This window comes from Carassius gibelio, chromosome B1 (genome assembly GCF_023724105.1).
Source record: "Carassius gibelio isolate Cgi1373 ecotype wild population from Czech Republic chromosome B1, carGib1.2-hapl.c, whole genome shotgun sequence".
In the NCBI taxonomy this organism is placed as follows: domain Eukaryota; kingdom Metazoa; phylum Chordata; class Actinopteri; order Cypriniformes; family Cyprinidae; genus Carassius; species Carassius gibelio.
This window is the reverse complement of record NC_068396.1, coordinates 24,482,473-24,492,033: the sequence shown is the minus strand read 5'-3', so window position 1 is coordinate 24,492,033 and position 9,561 is coordinate 24,482,473.

Here is a 9,561-nt window from a genome sequence, read left to right as displayed (position 1 = left end):
ACAGATTTTCGTGGAAATAAACAGTAAATGCATGTGCCACCGCGAGGCGCGGAATGGTAATGCGACAATTAGATAAATTTAACCAATAAAAATAATAATAATAACATTGAAATATTAGATCAAACACTTAATCATAAAACGCTAAAATAATACTGAAAATTTGAAATGTTAATTTGGCAACTAAATGAAATAAACATATTACATATTACTTTATTTTAATTTTAGAATATGTTTTATTTTTTGTGCTTTTGTCATATATATATATATATATATATATATATATATATATATATATATATATATATATATATATATATATATATATATATATATACACACACATATACACACATACATACATACATACATACATACATATATATCTGACAAAAGCACAAAAAATTAAATATATTCTAAAATTAAAAAAGTCAAATGTAAATGAAACTTTAATTACAATTAATATCAAAATAAAATATTCAGTAGTATTAATATACATTACAATAAATATTATACAAATAATACTAAAATAACACTGAAGTCTTTTAAAGCAGGTCTAATACACATGTATTTGCAGTGGTGCTGGGCACCAAGGGACATGACTTTTTTTGTACACTTATGTAACAACTTTGTTAACAAGTGGTACAATGAATAGCGATTCAGCACTGGAATTTATTTTTAATGTTTAAGACGAGTGTAGCTGTTATCAGTAGCGGAAGGAATATGTGTATATCTTCTCTAATGCACTGTCTGCAAACAGAGTCATGTTCTGTCTTGGCACTTTTCCACAGCTTCTAGTGAAACCACAAGATGCAAAGAAATGTTTAACATCACTTGATATAAGAAGGCACATTTAAGTTAAATATGTCACATAATAGGCAGTGTGATAGTGAAATATAGATTTTAACAACATCACTTTTCACACTTCATGCAATTTAAAGAAATGTTGTACATTCCTAAGTAAATATGGGCCTACACAAAAATGTCCCGAATTAATGTCTGAGTAAAAGGTTACAAATATTTTCTCGCCTCCCTATTGTAAAAAGGGAAGGTGTGGGCACTGATAAGCTTAGAAAAATAGAGAAAAAAAAAGTAATACCAGACATTTATACCACCCTTCCTTGTTATTCCACGTAGATAACAATTCCTTTTGTGATTAGGTAACATGGCCACAGAATTTGGCAGAAAGCCGGGCAGAACTCAAATGGCCATCCACAAACTGAACTTACAAATTTGAGCTAATTTAATCATGTTTTCTGCTGCTTATTAGAGTGCAAGATTAATGCATTCAATTCTAAAGTCATTAAGAAATTTCTTGACATGCTTTAAATAGCCTAATGTAAGCAACTTGCATATATATATATATATATATATATATATATATATATATATATATATATATATATATATATATATATATATATATATATATATATGCCACAAACAACAAATACACAAATGTAAAAGCCTATATATGAAATGGGTTTTATGTTTTTACTTCATATGACAATATTTTTCATATTTGAAAATTTAATATGTAAACACATATTATATGTGCTTATGGGAAGATGTGCCTCAATCTCAAACTTGTACTACTCTGCTTCTGGTCCAAACAACATATATAATTTACAAAAGATGATGATATGTAGATGCTCAACATTCACATTTCAGGTATGATTATGTAATTCATAAAACAAGACGTAATGAAAACCACACACCTTGTACTCGTAAACCAAAAACCACCATTCTAAAAACCCAAATGAAATTCCAGAGGCGAGAAAAAAAAAATCATTATTCCCTAACCAGACTTTAAAAGCAAACGGCTCTGTTCGGTGCTTTTTCATTTATTTATTATTTATATTTTCCAGGTTGCATTGGTATAAAGCGGTGGGTCTATGAGGTGAACTCTGAGCCAATGAAATCCCGTCTCGACTTTCCCAGCCCCTCAAACGCAAACGCACCACATTCCCAGAAAGAGGCGGAGTCACGGCCAATTCAGAACTGCATTAAAACGGGAGAACAGCGTTTTGGAACAGGGTTTTGGAAGTCTGTGAGTAATGAGAGGTATTTCGGCGAAAGTGAAATTACCGCTACTGAGAAACAGCGACTGAGGATCATCACCATTTAACATTTACACAGCCTACGGTAGTATTGGGGGTGGAGGCTATAAAAGCTTGAATGATTTGATGTTATATATTCCTCCTGTTGATTCAAACGTTATTTTTCAAATAGTAACATTAGGTGTTTTTTGAGTATAAATGGCTGGCAGAAGTGCAAACGGTCGTCACGCAGGAAGAGCCGCAGCTTTAGCCCGTCTGCTTCACAAGGACTGTGTCCAACTCCTGGAGTTATACGTAAGTCTTATTTATACAGAACTAATCTAATTATTATATTTAACCGTCGAGCCTTTCTTAATTATGGCCTGCATGATGTGCGACGCAAACTGAAGTCATCATCATGGCATCATGACATTTAGTTGAAGGAATGTCTGGGGGATTGTGTCAGAAGTGCCAGTGTTGTCTGAGCGGCTGCGGGGGATCCAGACTTGTCGGTGCGCGCAGCGAATGGAAAGTGCTACTGGACTACAAAGCATGATTGTTTCAGTAATGAATAAAAAAAAATGGATACCTGCCAGATTGTTCAGGTCCACCACCTCCTCTCTTGTTTTCCCTGAATGTTGAAACAATTCTGAGTTTCAGCTTGTTTCGTTGGAAAAGTGTAGCCTGAAACTTGGGAGCGGTTTGGAATGTAGAGGAGTCTTTGAACTTTAGAAATAGGTGAGCAACGAGTATTCAGCCCGAGTACAGCACGAGCGGATCTGCTGAAGGGTGCTACATTATTAATTAGTGACTTAATAAAATGCCTTGCGTCTGTCTGTGAGCATTAGGCTAAAGTTAAGAGAAAAGCTCTGGCTGAAGGTGAGAGGGAAATTGTACAAGGCTAAAATATTTGTAATGTGTTTTTCATTTTTCATTTTATATCCTTTCAAAGAAATATGCAACATTTTGGGAGTTTTAAATAGATAGAAACTGACAAACTATAAATTTTAATCATTATTTCTCTCTCTCTCTCTGTTGTGTGTGTGTGTATGTGTATGATTGTGTGTGTGTGTGTGTATGTGTGTGTTAAGTTGTAGATTTTTAATTGCTTGATGTGTTTCCAACCTCACCCAGTCATCTCAATTGCAAAAAGTTTCCTAGTTTACCCAGGTTCGCCCCTCAAACATCCGCTGCTCAATACACGTGCAATAATGTTATACTTTATTTGCCCTGTTAAATACACAGTAATTAAATAAATAGTTCAGGGGACATTTGGAAACTGTGTTGACTGTAAAAGTTTATACGAGTTAGCTTGGCTCTATCTTTTATAAATGTTTTAATTGCTGCATTTATTCATTTGCTCACCACATGTTTGTTTATCAGTTTCGTCATCTGGCACTTCTTGTAACTTCCACTCATTCCCTTTGTCTCGCGGTTTAGAGAGACAGTGAATCACTGCCGCCCTCGCCGGTTGACGGAGGTTATTTAGTGTCCATTCCTCCACTGGTTCCTCAGCTGTCAGATGGAGAAAAAATATCTTTCCTGCACGCTGCGCTCAAGGAGTGTCTGCGACTTCTGGAAGATGTCATTACCCGGGAAGATGCTGAATTTTCCGACGAAGACAGTGAGTACAAGAGAAAACGGAAAACTGTGAGGGATCGTCTGGGGCACCTGTTGGCAAGCACACAGCAGCTGCTAGTGGATGGCCAAAGATTTGAAGCTACGGTTAAAGAGGTGCAGAAGTGATGTTCACCCAGCCATTTAAATACATTGCCGCTCTGTTTTCTCATAACTGTGATGCTGTTCTGATATAAACATCTCAATTTCATAAACAATCTGTCTGTGCTTTTGTGAAAGGAGCTGGATGGTCAAGCGGCCAGTGGGAGTTTCGGTCTGAAGATGTGGATTGTACGAGTGCTGCAGGACCTCGTGCACTGGACCGGCCAAACATCTGACACCCTCCACTCAATGCCAGCAGAGGTGGAGAAAGCACCAAAGACAATTTCCCGAAGGACAAGAAGAGGCGCCGGGAAAATAAAGAAGTGAGACTGGATATGGGATGAAAAAAGAGAATGAAAGGGTGGAGAGGAAGAGGTCAGTATGATAAGAATGAGGAGACGGAATTTCAGTACAGCATGGAGAATGTAGAGAGTCAGAGGATCTGGATGCAGTCACTGGAAATCAGCATTCCAGCATGGGGAAAGCAGGAGGGGAGGGTTTGGGCAAGATACTGTTTTATCAAAGTTATTAATATATTTCTTGGTCATTAAACTTAGATTTTAGACTGCAGCAATGAATGTAAATGTACTGTATGGTTTTATTACATATTAAGATAGTTGACTTTTAGATTATTCGGTCACAGGAGACACTGCAGACCTTTTTTATTTTTTTTTAAATTGACCATGATGATCAAAGTGAGTTAATATATTATACTTTTGTTTGCATGTCAGTATTACTGTATGCATTTATTTGTATCTATAAGGGATAGTTAACACAAAAATGATCATTCAGTCATCATTTACACACCCGTGTTAATCTTTTCTGGAATGCAAAAGAAAATATAAAAATGTTGGTAGCATTTTACAATAAGAACTTGTTTTTCATCAAAAGTTATATCTGTTAATATTAATTAATACACTGTTAAATAACATGAACAATAAACAATTCTTAATTTTTTATTACCTAACATCAAACGTTAATAAATGCTGTAAAAAAAAATATTGCTCATTGTTATTTTACATGAGTTTATGCATTAACTAATATTATCAAGTCAGACTTTACTGTAAAGTGTTACCAAAATATCTCTTTTTCTTGTATTATTATTATTATTTTTTTTTTATGGACCCCACATTCTTCAAAATATCTTCTTCTTTATACAGATTTGGAAGGACATGAGTAAACACAAGTGAGTAAATGATGAAGGAATATTCATGTTTGGTGGACTATTCCTGGAAATCTCTCCTCAAAATGATAATTTACTGTTTCAAATATCTAGAACAATACACTGTACAAACAGTGATGCATAACTTTAAAAGGCTGCTTCTTCACATTTATTATTCAATGCTTGTCATTCCTGTTACATATGCATGGGGAGGTTATTAAGTGTACCATCTGTTGATGTGTGTTTGGATTAATTCCCCATCGACACTCATGAAACACTCATGCCCTCTGCTGGCTACATAAAGTTCTGCTTTTTATTCCAGGTCAATTTGTCAGCTGTGACTCTGAGAGAAAGGGTCCAGACAAGGCTTTTTTCATGATGATTGAAGTCATCGTGCCTTTACACTGATTTTAGCATGTTTAATATCTACTCCAAATCCGTTTCTTAGCAAGCCTGGGTCGGTCTTTGATTTATGTGACGTACTGTACGGAGGAACTCTAGTGGAAGATCATTAATGATTCAGCACCTGGTTACTGTATGAAGAGACTGGAATTGGTGAAGAAAGAAAAACCCTACCATATAATAATTTATTATTAATATATGCATTTTAAACTTGCACTGCAATAAATGGTTATATCTGAGCTATCATTCAAACAGGTTTCTGTCTATAACTTAAAGTTTGATTAATCGTATTATATGTGTGGTTGTGTGTGTGTGGACAGCTGTGATGAAGGAAAAGCAGGATGTGTGTTTGGAAGAGAGTGGGGTGGAGTGTATGTTTGTGATCTGAGCATGTGTGTGTGTGTGTGTGTGTTGGAAGAGAGGCAGGATGTCTGAAAGGGGGAGGGGTGTGTATGTGTGTGTTATTGTATGTGTGTATTTGTCTGAGAATAATCATGTGCAAGTGAGTTACAGAGTGAGAGAGAATATAGAGAATGTGAATGTGTGTATGTTGCGTGTGTACCCGAGACAGGATGTGTGTTTGAAAGAGAATGAAAGGGGGAGGGGTATGCAACAGAGAGCGTGTGTGTGTGTGTGTGTGTGTGTGTGCGCGCGTGCGTGTGTGTGTGTGTGTGTGTGTGTGTGTGTGTGTGAGGCGAGAAAGGGGGAATGTGTGTGTGCACTTGCGTAGGAGGGAGAATCTGTGTGAGAGTTGGATTGTGTGTGTGTGTGTGTGAACACATGCCTTTGTGAGATCTACAGTGTGAGTGTGTGTGTGCTTGAATACATGATTTATGAGGTATATCATTTTTTTTTTAAATATGGTTAATGTTAACAAAATGGCTTTAAAAATGCTTTAAAGGGGTCATATGATGCTTTTTTAAAGATAATTATATGTGTGTATTTGGTGTAACATAATATGTTAACATGCTTTGTTGTTCAAAAACACATTAGTTTTCAAATACTGTACATTATTGTAAGTCATCTATGCCCTGCCTCTCTCAAACCCGTCGGTTTCTACAAAGTCCCTCATTCCGACAAGCACAGTCTGCTCTGATTGGCCAACTGACCCAGTGCATTGTAATTGGCTGAACACCGCAAACACTCGTCTGAAATGTAACGCTCCATTCATTAATCGCAAGCTTCATCTTTCAAAATAAATGTAAAGACAGTTAATAATGTCCTTCGTTTTACCGTCAATTCAAGCCCGAAAGGGAGAACAGAGTCGTGTGACAGACACAGTGATGAAGCTCATATGTGTTTGCAGTACACAAGCCACAGATGGTGAAGACAGCTGACTCCACTGTGTGACACTGTCTCTCTCTCTCTCTCTCTCTCTCTCTCTCTCTCTCTCTCTCTCTCTCTGACACACATGTTCTGTGCAAAACCCTTTAAACTAGGGACAAAACGTACTTACAGTAGCTGATTTAGAAGTGCCAAATTGTTGTAGCATAGTCAGAATGTCCTTCTCTCCTAGGTTCATAAAATGCATCCATAAAATGAGTTGCTGTTCAGTTTCAAGTAATCTTCAAGATTCCTAAATGCATGTACTTTCGGAAGGTCAAACAAAGTGCTTTTGCTTTTGTCTAGATACACACAGCATCTCCCTGACATGGCTGCTTCAACACTAACTGCGGTTACTGAAACCACGCCTTCTTTCTTTGCGTGAACATTTGGGTGACATTATGCAAATATTTCTTGGTAGACAGTGACGTAGACATGTGGGGGTGTGTTTGAATGAGACATTTTAAGGGGTGTGGGAGAGTGGTAACTTAAAGAATTGAGCATCACAGTCCCGGCCACAGCCCGAGAGAGCTTTGGTGCCGGAAGTAAATTTCCCATTCATTTCTCCCATTGACTTTCGGAAAAATACGTATCTAAAGAGTTTTAGAGCATGTGTGAGGATAACCAGCTACGGCTGAACACATAAGCATATTACATATCATTCTGAGTGAAAAAATTAAGAGAAAATCCCAAAAAAGTCATTATAAAATGCTTGATATGACTCATACCATATGTAGGCTACAGTAGCCTAGCTAAAGTGGACAATAATGCTAACTAACGTTACCAACCTCCCTGCAAAACTCAACAAAACTTTGTAGGTCTTGTCCCTCATGCTGGCCCTTACAAAACCCACAAGCTGACCCTTGGACATGCTACACTCAACTACATGACCCGATCTGAAGTGGTTTTCACCCCGTTGAACACTTTTGTTTTCCTCCTTGAAAAAAGCCATCATTTCAACCAAGGAGATGATAAGTCTACTGTGCAAAAACGCAACACAGGTTTTTATTTTATTATATTTTTTTATTACTGATCTTCAGTCTTCACGGACCTTCACGGGTTTTAACCAGACGGTTACAGGAGTTCCACCAATCAGATGCATCACTGTGGGATTTGTTCAGGATTGTGGGTAATGAAGTACTTATCGAAGACTTCGGGAATAAAAGGCATTTATCTCAAAACAAGGTTAGTGCCCCATGAACCTTTGCCGTTTATATGAGCATATACTATCACTTAGTACAGCCGTAGCTGGTTTTAAGTCTACCATGTATGGTTACGTTTTTATGGCTTATACCCCAACTGCCAATGCAGAAATTGTATTGAATGTTTACTTCCAGCACTGGCTGTGGGAGGAACTGTGGTGCTCTATAGATAAAGAAGTTTAGTCTTTAGTCTTTGTAACTTTACATATCTTTTTCAGATCTTTAGATCTCTCTACTATTTCAGTACCTGGATCCTTCTTCTGCGCAGTCATGATGTTGTAATTGATGCAGTATGTGGTCTGGCATTGTCATGTTGGAAAATGCAAGATCTTACCTGAAAGAGGCGACGTCTGGATGGGAGCATATGTTGTTCTAGAACTTGGATATACCTTTCAGCATTGATGGTGCCTTTCCAGATGTGTAAACTGCCCATGCCACACGCACTCATGCAACCCCAAACCATCAGAAATGCAGGCTTCTGAACTGAGCGCTGATAACAACTTGGGTTGTCCTTGTCCTCTTTGGTCTGAATGATATGGTGTTCTAGTTTTCCAAAAAGAACTTAATATTTTGATACGTCTGACCACAGAACAGTTTTCCACTTTGCCACAGTCCATTTTAAATGAGCCTTGGCCCAGAGAAAATGCCTGCGCTTCTGGATCATCTTTAGATATGGCTTTTTTTTTAACCTATAGAGTTTTCGCCGGAAATGGCAAATGGTACGGTGGATTGTGTTCACTGACAATGTTTTCTGGAAGTATTCCTGAGCCCATGTTGTGATTTCCATTACAGTAGCATTCCTGTATGTGATGAAGATCACAGTCATCCAGTATGGTTTTCCGGTCTTGACCCTTAAGCACAGAGATTGTTCCAGATTCTCTGAATCTTTGGATGATATTATGCACTGTAGATGATGATGATAACTTCAAACTCTTTCCCATTTTTCTCTGAGAAACTCCTTTTTGATATTGCTCCACTATTTTTACCGCAGCATTGGGGGAATTGGTGATCCTCTGCCCATCTTGACTTCTGAGAGACACTGCCACTCTGAGAGGCCCCTTTTATACCCAACCATGTTGCCAATTGACCTAATAAGTTGCAAATTGGTTCTCCAGCTGTTCCTTATATGTACATTTAACTTTTCCGACCTCTTATTGCTACCTGTACCAACTTTTTTGGAATGTGTAGCTATCATGAAATCCAAAATTAGCCAATATTTGGTATGACATTTCAAAATGTCTCACTTTCAACATTTGATATGTTGTGAATAAAATATAAGTTTATGAGATTTGTAAATTCCATTCCTTTTTTACTCACAATTTGTACAGTGTCCCAACTTTTTTAGAATCCGGTTTGTATATAAACATTATGCATGTGGAATGATCCCATAAAACAAAAACCCAACATGTGTGTAGGTAATTGAAGCGTGAATTATTACTTGATAATGACGTATGTATGTCTAGTGTGTAATATGAATTTGAAATGTCTGTGTATGTATAGAAAGGTTCATTTCATGTTCATTTTAAATGATAGTTATCTACACATTACATGTATGTTTGAGTGTGTTTCTGCCTAGTAGTCTCAGATTGTATGCACACTTGAAAGCTGCCTGTCTGTGTGTGTGTGAGTGAGTGAGCGAGCGAGTCTGTGATGGTGCATGTTCCTGTGTGTGTGTGTGTGTAAGAGAGATAGAAAAAGAGACAGAGAGAGTCTGATG